We start from the raw sequence: 10,167 nt of genomic DNA, 5'->3' as shown, positions 1-10,167 counted from the left end.
AGTCTTGGTGACTGAGGACACATACAAAGTGCTTTTCTCAGTGGTCACCTTGGCGTTGGTGAATAGGGAGTCAGAAGATGGCTCCTGTCCTAGGGCACTGCCAGTTGGTTTGGAAGCTGAAATCCCTGCTTAGCAGTTTGAGGAAACACAGAGCTTGGAGGATCTTCTGGTTGCCTCTTCAAGAATTCATTCTATTCCCCTTCTGCTCCCCAAATTTGCTTTTCTTGGGGTGGGTCTTGATTGGCCTAAGCCAAGAAAGTATGGCATCTACTCCTTCCGTAGCGATAGCTCAGGAATAGGCAGTGACCCAGACCTGAACCAATCAGTGCATGGAATTGCCCCTGGCCAAAGTGGTTGATTGAGGCTGGGTGCAAGCAGAGTTGCAAGAAGGCTCCCATTTGATGGTTGGAGAGATCGCACTTGCTCCAGAACTTATGATGTGCAGATCTGAGGCTTGGAACTGCTGCAGACATTTTGCTACCACAAGTGAAGCCAGCCTGAGGACACAGTTGACAATTTGGAGCAGGGCAGAGCTAAGAGAACAGCAGGGAAACAGCCAGAGTCTTGCTCAAGCCTCCTTAAAGAATCTATACCCTTGGACTCTAGTTATGGAGGCTAATAAATGTTATATACTGTTTAAGGTAGTTTGAGTTGGCTTATCTGTCATTTGTTATTGAAAAAACATTTTTTTTTCAGCTGGGTGTGGTGATGCACACCTGTAGTCCCAGCTGCTTGGGAGGCTGAGGCAGGAGGACTGCTTGAGCCCAGGAGGCAGAGGTTGCAGTGAGCTGAGATAGCGCCACTGCACTCGCTCTGTCAACAGAGCAAGACTCTGTCTCAAAAAGAAAAGAAAAAAAAATTTTTTCCATTTTCATCAAAAATTGTATTAGAGATTTTCTATGTGGTGGGTTCTATAATATATTCCTATAGGGAATAAGATCTATATTACCCTTCCCCTCTGAGAGCAATGAAAAAAACACAAATACTGAGGTGGGCAGATCACTTGAGCTCAGGAGTTCGAGACCAGCCTGGGCAACATAGTGAGGCCTGTCTCTATTAAAAAAACGAAAAGAAACACAAATATCACACATAATTATAGACAGACACATAGCCAAGTTGAGGAAGAACAGAAACAAAACCAAAACAGTTTTTCTGGGCTGATCACTGATCAGATAGAGATCATTTACTTGCCCTGCCTTTGCTCTAAAGATCTGGTTTCATGTTGGTTTTCTCCATGTTACTCACGAACCCCAGGAATTCTGGAAAATTCTTACCTTTCTAAGATCAAGAGTAGGTGTAGCAGTAGGAGCAGTTTGAGTGTCAGGGTGACAGAGCCCAGAGGCAAGGCCCATCTGCAGGAAGTGAAGTGACAAGTTCCTGGGTGGCCCCTTGTGTAATCCTAGCATTGTCAAGGAAGAAATCTTAACTGATATTTGGGTGATAGGGAATCATGGGGAAGTGTGGGTGTGGATGGGGACAGCCAGAGACAGATGTGACTATTTTTTTCTTTTTCTTTCTTTTTTTTTTTGGAGGCAAGGACTCACTCTGTTGCGTGATCAAAGCTCACTGCAGCCTCGACCTCCTGGGCCCAAGTGATCCTCCTACCTCAGGCTCCCAAGTAGCTGGGACCACAGGCATGCGCCACCATGCCTGGCTAAAATATATATATAATGTGTGTGTGTGTGTGTGTGTGTGTGTATATATATATATATATATATAAATATATATGTGTACATACATAAAATATATATGTACATATATTTTATATACTTATATATAAATATATATAATATGTATGTACATATATATATATTTTATATATCTATATATATATTTCTTTCTAAGACAAGGTCTTGCTCTGTCACCCAGGCTGGAGTGTAGTGGTGTGATGATGGCTCACTGAAGCTTCAACCTCCCGGGTTCAAGAGGTCCTCCTGCCTTGCCTCCTGAGTTGCTGGGACCATAGGCACACACTACCACACTGGGCTAATTTTTTTTTCGTATTTTTTGTAGTGACAGGGTCTCTCTATATTGCCCAGGCTGGTCTCGAACTCCTGGACTGAAGCAATCCTCCCTCCTCGGCCTCCCAAAGTGCTGGGATTACAGCCGTGAGCCACCACATCTGGCCAGCTAATTGTTTTTAATTTTTGTAGAGAGGTGATCTCCCTTTGTTGCTCAGGCTGGTCTCGAATTCCTGAGCTCAAGTGATCCTCCCTCCTTGGCCTCTCAAAGTGCTGGGATTACAGGTGTGAACCACTATGCCTGGCCAGATGTGACTTTTGCTTGAAATGTGCTCCAGAGCCCTGCCTAAGTCCCACTCCCTGAGAAGCCTTCTGTCCCACCAGGTCTGGCGGGCAAGTGCCAAGAAATGCTCTGAGCTGTTTCTTCCGGAAAGTGGGGCAGCTTGGGCTGTCAGCATGGTTTCTAGCACCACTGGGGCCATGGAAAGAGATCTGTCTTCCTACAGAGTCACTGGCTTTTTTATCCTTCCGCTCTGTCCGTGGACATGTACCCTTTTGGGAGGGTATTGATCAGAGGGGACAGCACTGATCACGCCTTTGCCAGAGGTCTGTGCACACATCCGCATGGGCACCTGTTAGCATGCGCTTGCTAGAGCTACAGATGGCTTCCTGCTGCCCCACAGGTGGGGTTCTTTACCTTACTTTGCCCCTTGGTGGGTGGTGACCAGTGGGCTCCTTCCTGGAATATTTATACATGCGGAAAAAACATGAACTTACAAAGAAAACCAAGTCTGTTCAAGTACACTTAGCAAAATATTTAAACATTTGTGATGAAGTAACATAAGTGTTTCCTTATTAATGCAATAATAACTATCTTGTGGCAGGTCTAATTACTACTATAATTCAAAGTAGGGATGGAGACCCTAGTGACATTTGAAATATCTGTAACAGCTGTGATGTTATATGAAAATATCTGTGATTTCTACTGGCCACAAAGTCTCTGGAAATGCTCAAAGTACAGGGATTTATTATCTACATTCGTGATGGAAAAATCTTAGAAAAGAACCAAAAAAACACACAAAAGAAAAAAAACAAAAATCTTGGAGGTCAGGGCCGGGTGCGGTAGCTCACGCCTGTAATCCCAGCACTTTGGGAGGCTGAGGCGGGCGGATCACCTGAGGTAGGGAGTTCAAGACCAGCCTGACCAACATGGAGAAACCCTCGTCTCTACTAAAAATACAAAATTATCCAGGGTGGTGGCACATGCCTGTAATCCCAGCTACTCGGGAGGCAGAGACAGGAGAATGACTTGAACCTGGGAGGCGGAGGTTGCGGTGAGCCGAGATCGCACCATTGCTCTCCAACCTGGGCAAGAAAAGTCTCAAAAAAAAAAAAAAAAAAAAAAAATCTTGGAGGTCAGTGAAAATAAAGATGTAACTTTTTTCCTTTCCAAGTTCATGGGACCCCTGCATTCTATCCATGGACCCCATGGGGAGTGGCTGTGCACCCCAAGTTAACCCCTGGGTGACAGGTAGTTTAAAAAATGCTTGTGTGTGTGTGTGTGTGTGTGTATGTATGTATTACAGTCTGTAAATATATGCACCTATGCATCTACCAGGATTCTCCTACCCACAGAGAAAGCTACAGGGGACACCTCTTACCACTCCAGGTGGACCTGCTATGCACACACACATACACAGCCACAGGCATGTCAGAGACACACTGCATGTGTACATGCACATGCTCGTATGCAGCACATGGGGTCATGTGCACACACCCCCCCGGAGAAGTGTACATACAACTTACACTTATACCTGCCCACAGAGCTGCAGGGACAAAACATGCTCACACACACAAGCATGTAGACACATACGCCTGGCTCTGTACCCAGCGCTTCCTGTACACATGTGCACACGATTCTAAGTCCTAGGCAGGATGGACAGAGGAGGTCAGATTCATGCCATCTGGATACTGTCCCCAGGCACTAAGGAGGCCCAATCCAGGAGGATCAGAATTCTACCCAATCCACTCTCCCCAGGTGCAAACCAAGGAGCCAGGGAAGCTCTAATCTGCCCCCTAATGGGATTTGATCAACGTCGCTGTGCCACCATGAGTGGGGTTGCCACAGAGCCCTCGATTTGAGCTTGTCTGACCCCATGGTGGGGGAGTAGGGCAGTGGGCCCAGTACAGTGCGGGGGCCCCCTCAAAGGAAAGCATTCTTCATTGGTAATGAACATTATGTCTGCAGAAACTAATGGCCCAACCTCCTATTCAGTTTATGTAAAATAAAACAGGCCATATGCTGCTGCTTTCAGAGTTTGGGTGTTTAAATTAAATGTTGTTCAATGAATATTCAAGCCCATTTGCTCCAAAGTTGTGCTCAATGTGGTGGTGGCTCTCATCCCCCTCCTTCCTCACAGCCCCTCCCTGCTCCTGTACCCAGGGTATTAAGCCATTAGAACGGGGTGTGAACATCCAGGCATCTGTCTTCCAACGGAAAGTTGGATATTAAAATGCCAGAGCAGATGACAGTATAAATAAAGACATACAGTGAGAGGCTCGTCTGGTTATTTTTTTGTTTGGTAATTAAGACTGAGGAGGTTTTGACTTAAGTTCTGTCTTATTGAGAAACAGAGGTAGAGGGCTGAGACCATTCCACCTCTTCCTTCTTTACTTTGCCCATCTGCCCAGAGAGGGGCTTCTGTGTTGGCCTCCATGTAACTGGCTTATTGATGAGTGTCATGTTGGTGGCATAGAGATGTGAAATGATTTTATTTTTATTTTTATTTTTTTTGAGATGGAGTCTCACTTTGTCGCCCAGGCTGGAGTGCAGTGGCGTGACCTCTGCTCACTGCAAGCTCTGCCTCCTGGGTTCACGCCATTCTCCTGCCGTGGCCTCCCGAGTAGCTGGGACTACAGGCGCCTGCCACCACACCTGGCTAAATTTTTGTATTTTTAGTGGAGACGGGGTTTCACCGTGTTAGCCAGGATGGTCTCGATCTCCTGACCTCCTGATCCACCCGCCTCAGCCTCCCAAAGTGCTGGGATTACAGGCGTGAGCCACTGCGCCCGGCCGATTTTATTTTTCTCCAGCTACTTCTCTCTGCTGAACTCTGTCAAATTATCCTTAACACGAGCTGGAGCACAGTCCAGAGTTTTATGGTCACTTATAACTGAGTCTGGTTCAAAACTGGCTCATTTCTGTTGGAACTCCCACCTTCCCCATCAGAGGCCGGACCCGTGCTTGGGTGAGGGAAGTGGGGAGGGGCAGTGTCTCTTCTCTGATACCTCTGCCCACTCCAGAGCCTTGGGTCTTCCTGTCTGGGGTTGGAGGCAGGGCTTCCTGTGGGTGGTGGAAGGTGACTCTACTCTGACCCTGCTCCATCAGGGTTTGCTTCCCTGGCTGATGTGGTGGTTTCCATGTAGATGGTGGGGCAGGTGTCCTTGGGACAGAGTTCAGCTCATGCCAGCACCATCCATCACTGAATATCCCCTCCGAGAGAAGCTGGGGCTCTCTTCAGCCCCATGAGTAGTGCAGTCCTCCAGCCCTCTTTCTGAGTGGGGCATTGTGTCTCCTGGACTGTCCTGGGATTCCGGCCCATCCTCTGACCTCCACGTCTCCATGTGGCTCCACAGGAGGGGCTGTGAAATGGGGGTGCAGAGGCCCACACTCTTTTTTTCCTGAGCAGTCTACCCTGTGCCCTCCATACTCTGCTGGTGGTGTGGGGGTCTTCCACAAGCCCTCCACCTTCTGAGATCTCTAGGGGGACGTGGGCAACGTGCTCCATGCTCACATCTATTCCCAAGCTCCTGGTGTCCTGGGTTAACCTCATGGGAGCACTCCCTCCCTAGATTTTGTTCCTCTCCCACTGCAGCCACAGAGTGGGGCTGCAGATCCTGCAGGTTGGCAGGCACCCGGCTGGGGAGGGAAACACCAGCTTCCATCTTTCGGGCACCCCCATTTCTTTTTTTTGTGGTAAGGAAGATTGGGGACTCTTACATTTAATTTTTGAATAAATAATATATTTACATGATTCAAAAACCAAAAGAATATGAAAAGGCAAATATTAAAATATCTTTTTTTATTATACTTTAAGTTCTGGGATACATATGCAGTATGTGCAAGTTTGTTACATAGGTATGCATGTGCCATGGTGGTTTGCTGCACCCATCAACCTGTCATCTACATTAGGTAGTTCTCCTAATGCTATCCCTCCCCTATCCCCTACTTTCCGACAGGCCCCGGTGTGTGATGTCTCCCTCCCTGGGGCACCCCCATTTCTATGAGGGATTCTCTTGGAGCTCCTCTTATCACAATGACGGCTCTCTACATGACCACTTCACCCACCACCCTCTTCTTTCTCTTCCTTCCCCAGTCTTTCCTATAGATGGTGTGTGTTGGTGGTTTGGGGTGGAGCCTGGTATTAGAGGGGCTGGTTGTGTTTCTTTCTGATGAAGACCTTGGGGACATGTCTGCTGCTGGTGAGTCTCTTTAGATGTGTGATAGTGAGCACGTCTTTGCCCTTAGTTTTGTTTCCAGTGTCTTGGGGCAACAGTAAAAAAAAAAAAAAAAAAGAAAAAATCCCATTTGAGATCCTGTTGCACACATTTAGACTGAGGGTTTGGGACTGGAAAGATTTTAGAAACATCATGAGGGTCTTCCTGCTTTTCCCCTTCACTCCTATCCCTAAGTCACCTCCCAACCCAAATTGCTCCATGCTTCTAATTATCCCCTCCGTGCGGGAGACCCCGAAGCCTCCTCCACCAGCCCTGAGCTTTCTCTGTAGGAGTCCTCTTAGCTATCCCACCACTTTCAGTCTGTTCATACCCAACCTCATCATCTTGCCTTCCCTTCCGTCTCCCACAATCCAGGCCAGTGTTTTCTCTATAGTGAGAATTTGCCCCACAAGCATTCAATTGAGCAGCTACTGTACACCAAGTCCTGTGATAGGTGCTGGGGATGCAGGGACAACCAAAAATGGTTGCTGCCCTCAAAGAACTCTTGGCACAGTGGGAGCAATTGACCCAAGGAGAGGTCCTCAGTATGAAATGGGAAGAGCTAAGGTAAGCACAAGGCATGAATATGTCACCTTTCCTGGGCACACAGGAACGGCTTCCGGGAGGGATGATCTCTGGGCTCAGTCTTGAATTGCAATAAGTAGCAAAGTAAGAAATAGGAAGGCATTGCAGGGAAAGGAAACAGCAAGAACAAAGGCATGGAGGCATGGACTAGCATGTGCTGAGACCTTGGAGCAGTTCCATGTTCCTGGGGTCTGAAGTGCAGGGTGGGGAGTGGGAAAGATAAGCTGGTTTCCTGACTCTGTTCCTAGCACCTCCCTCCTTTCAATCATCCATGGGCAAGTTGTGGTCGACTCCTCTGCAGCAAACCTTCACCCCTGCCATTCACCCTACCACAGAGTTAGTGATGGGGTGGGGTGGCTGACCACATGGTATCTTCTCACTTGGATGCCATGTTGCCAGTAGGTGAGGATGGTGAAGTCTCCCCTATGGGAGGTGGCCTGGAGGGACCATTTGGGGTAAGACAGCTACCCCAAGGCCAGCCCCTCTGCCCTCACCCTGATCCTTCCTCTAGGCTCTGCTTTTGGTCTGAATTCTTAATCTCCTTGATCTTTGACTTCCCTTTGCTTTCTTAATCCTTGAGTTTGCTGCAGAATTTGGCCCCCAGATTTCATCTGGTCCCTTGAATAGGCAGTTCAGTTGGATCCATCTCCGTTGGCATTGACATTTTACACATGGCAGGATGGTTTTCAGGAAAAGGACCTGTGTTGTGTGGACCCTGAGGTATCTTTATGAGTTCCTGCCTGGCCAGCTCCCCACAACTCCTGGCTGCCACTCAACAGTCCAAGAGGATTGGGATCCTCTAGGTGAGGTCAGTTGGTAGCCTTCTTCCCTAGTGTGTGTGGGTTGAGAGAGATTGGCAGGGAGCCAGTGTCCCAGCTGAGAATCTGTTCCTGGGCTCAGAAGAACTAGAGTGTCTCTGCCTAGTGACCCAGGGACATTCACAGATACGTGATCCACGGTGGGTGTGCTCCATCCCAGTTTGATGGGATCCCTGGTCCAAAGCACGTATCTAGGCTCCTGGCTCTTCCAGGCAACTGGTGAGAACTCACAGAATGCATTTTCTTTTTTTTTTTTGAGACAGGGTCTTGCTCTGTCTCCCAGGCTGGAGTGTGGTTGTGTGATCATGGCTTGCTGCAGCCTTGACCTCCCCAACTCAAGTGATCCTCCCACCTCAGCCTCCTGAGTAGCTGGGACTACAGGCATGTACCACTACACTGGGCTAATTTTTTTATTTTTTGGCAGAAACAGGGTTTTGTCATGTTGCCCAGGCTGGTCTTGAACTCCTGAGCTCAAGCAATCCGCCTGCCTCTGCCTCCCAAAGTGCTGGGACTACAGGTGTGAGCTGCCGTTCCCGGCCTAAATGCATTTTCTTTTTTTTTTTTTTTGTTGAGATAGAGTCTCGCTCTGTCACCCAGGCTGGAGTGCAGTGGCGTGATCTTGGCTCACTGCAAGCTCCGCCTCCCGGGTTCATGCCATTCTCTTGCCTCAGCCTCCCGAGTAGCTGGGACTGCAGGCGCCCGCCACCACATCCAGCTAATTTTTTTTTTTCTGGTGGGTTTTTTTTTTTATTATACTTTAAGTTTTAGGGTACATGTGCACAATGTGCAGGTTAGTTACATATGTATATATGTGCCATGTTGGTGTGCTGCACCCATTAACTCGTCATTTAACATTAGGTATATCTCCTAATGCCATCCCTCCCTGCTTCCCCCACCCCACAACAGGCTCTGGTTGTGATGTTCCTCTTCCTGTGTCTATGTGTTCTCATTGTTCAATTCCCACCTATGAGTGAGAACATGCGGTGTTTGGTTTTTTGTCCTTGTGATAGTTTGCTGAGAATGATGGTTTCCAGCTTCATCCATGTCCCTACAAAGGACATGAACTCATCATTTTTTATGGCTGCATAGTATTCCATGGTATATATGTGCCACATTTTCTTAATCCAGTCTATAATTGTTGGACATTTGGCTTGGTTCCAAGTCTTTGCTATTGTGAATAGTGCCGCAATAAACATATGTGTGCATGTGTCTTTATAGCAGCATGATTTATAATCCTTTGGGTATATACCCAGTAATGGGATGGCTGGGTCAAATGGTATTTCTAGTTCAAGATCCCTGAGGAATTGCCACACTGACTTCCACAATGGTTGAACTAGTTTACAGTCCCACCAACAGTGTAAAAGTGTTCATATTTCTCCACATCCTGTTCAGCACCTGTTGTTTCCTGACTTTTTAATGATCGCCGTTCTAACTGCACACCTGGCTAATTTTTTGTATTTTTTTTTTTTTTTTTAGTAGAGACGGGGTTTCACTGTGTTAGCCAGGATGGTCTTGATCTCCTGACCTTGTGATCCACCCGCCTCAGCCTCCCAAAGTGCTGGGATTACAGGCGTGAGCCACTGCATCCGGCCTCTAAATGCATTTTCTTGATAACTAGAGCCAAGCAATTCTGGAGGGGAACATGCTATAAGGAAACCATTAATTGATTTCTTCATTCTTCCACTCTGGCAGAGGCTGCACTGGGAATTGGAGGATGGCAGAATGAAGAAGATACAGCTCCTGTTCTCAAGGGGTTTGTGGTTTAGTGGGAGCTGTGAGCAGGCTCTGTGATGTGTGTGTTTAATGGCAGTGGGCAGCACAGCCAGCCACCTGCAGAGGGGGAGGGGTGCTTCTTAATTCCTGGGTGCTTTTAATCTGCGTGTGGGGGCAGGCCCACCTACAGGAACAAACTGCAGTGCATCAGACTATGGGGTATAGTTCTGGGACATATTGTGTGATACAGAGAGGATGAGGTCCCCCCCAGGAGAGGAAGGCTCTGAACTGTGTCCATCAAGAGTGGCTCTGGGGTTGGCAGAAGTGATCTGTTGTTTCACTGGGCAGAGGCAGCCCTCCTGGCTTTCTGAGATCTAAGAGTCAGGTCGTGCTAATAATCCTGGACCTATTCCAGGGGCCCCTCCCACCACCCAGTGACAAAAGGAAGCAGCTCCAAGGCTTGGGACTTCCTTTTGGCCCTGAAGCTAGGAAAGGGAGTGCCCAGGACAGGAACAGCTGGTCCACCCTTGTGGGGCTCCCTCCTGGTGTCTCTGCAAAGGGGAGTCGGATCATCCCAGTGAGAGGCGGGAAGG

Source organism: Symphalangus syndactylus, chromosome 4 (genome assembly GCF_028878055.3).
Source record: "Symphalangus syndactylus isolate Jambi chromosome 4, NHGRI_mSymSyn1-v2.1_pri, whole genome shotgun sequence".
NCBI classification, from domain to species: domain Eukaryota; kingdom Metazoa; phylum Chordata; class Mammalia; order Primates; family Hylobatidae; genus Symphalangus; species Symphalangus syndactylus.
The sequence above is the reverse complement of the archived record's forward strand: the minus strand, read 5'-3'. Positions refer to the sequence as shown.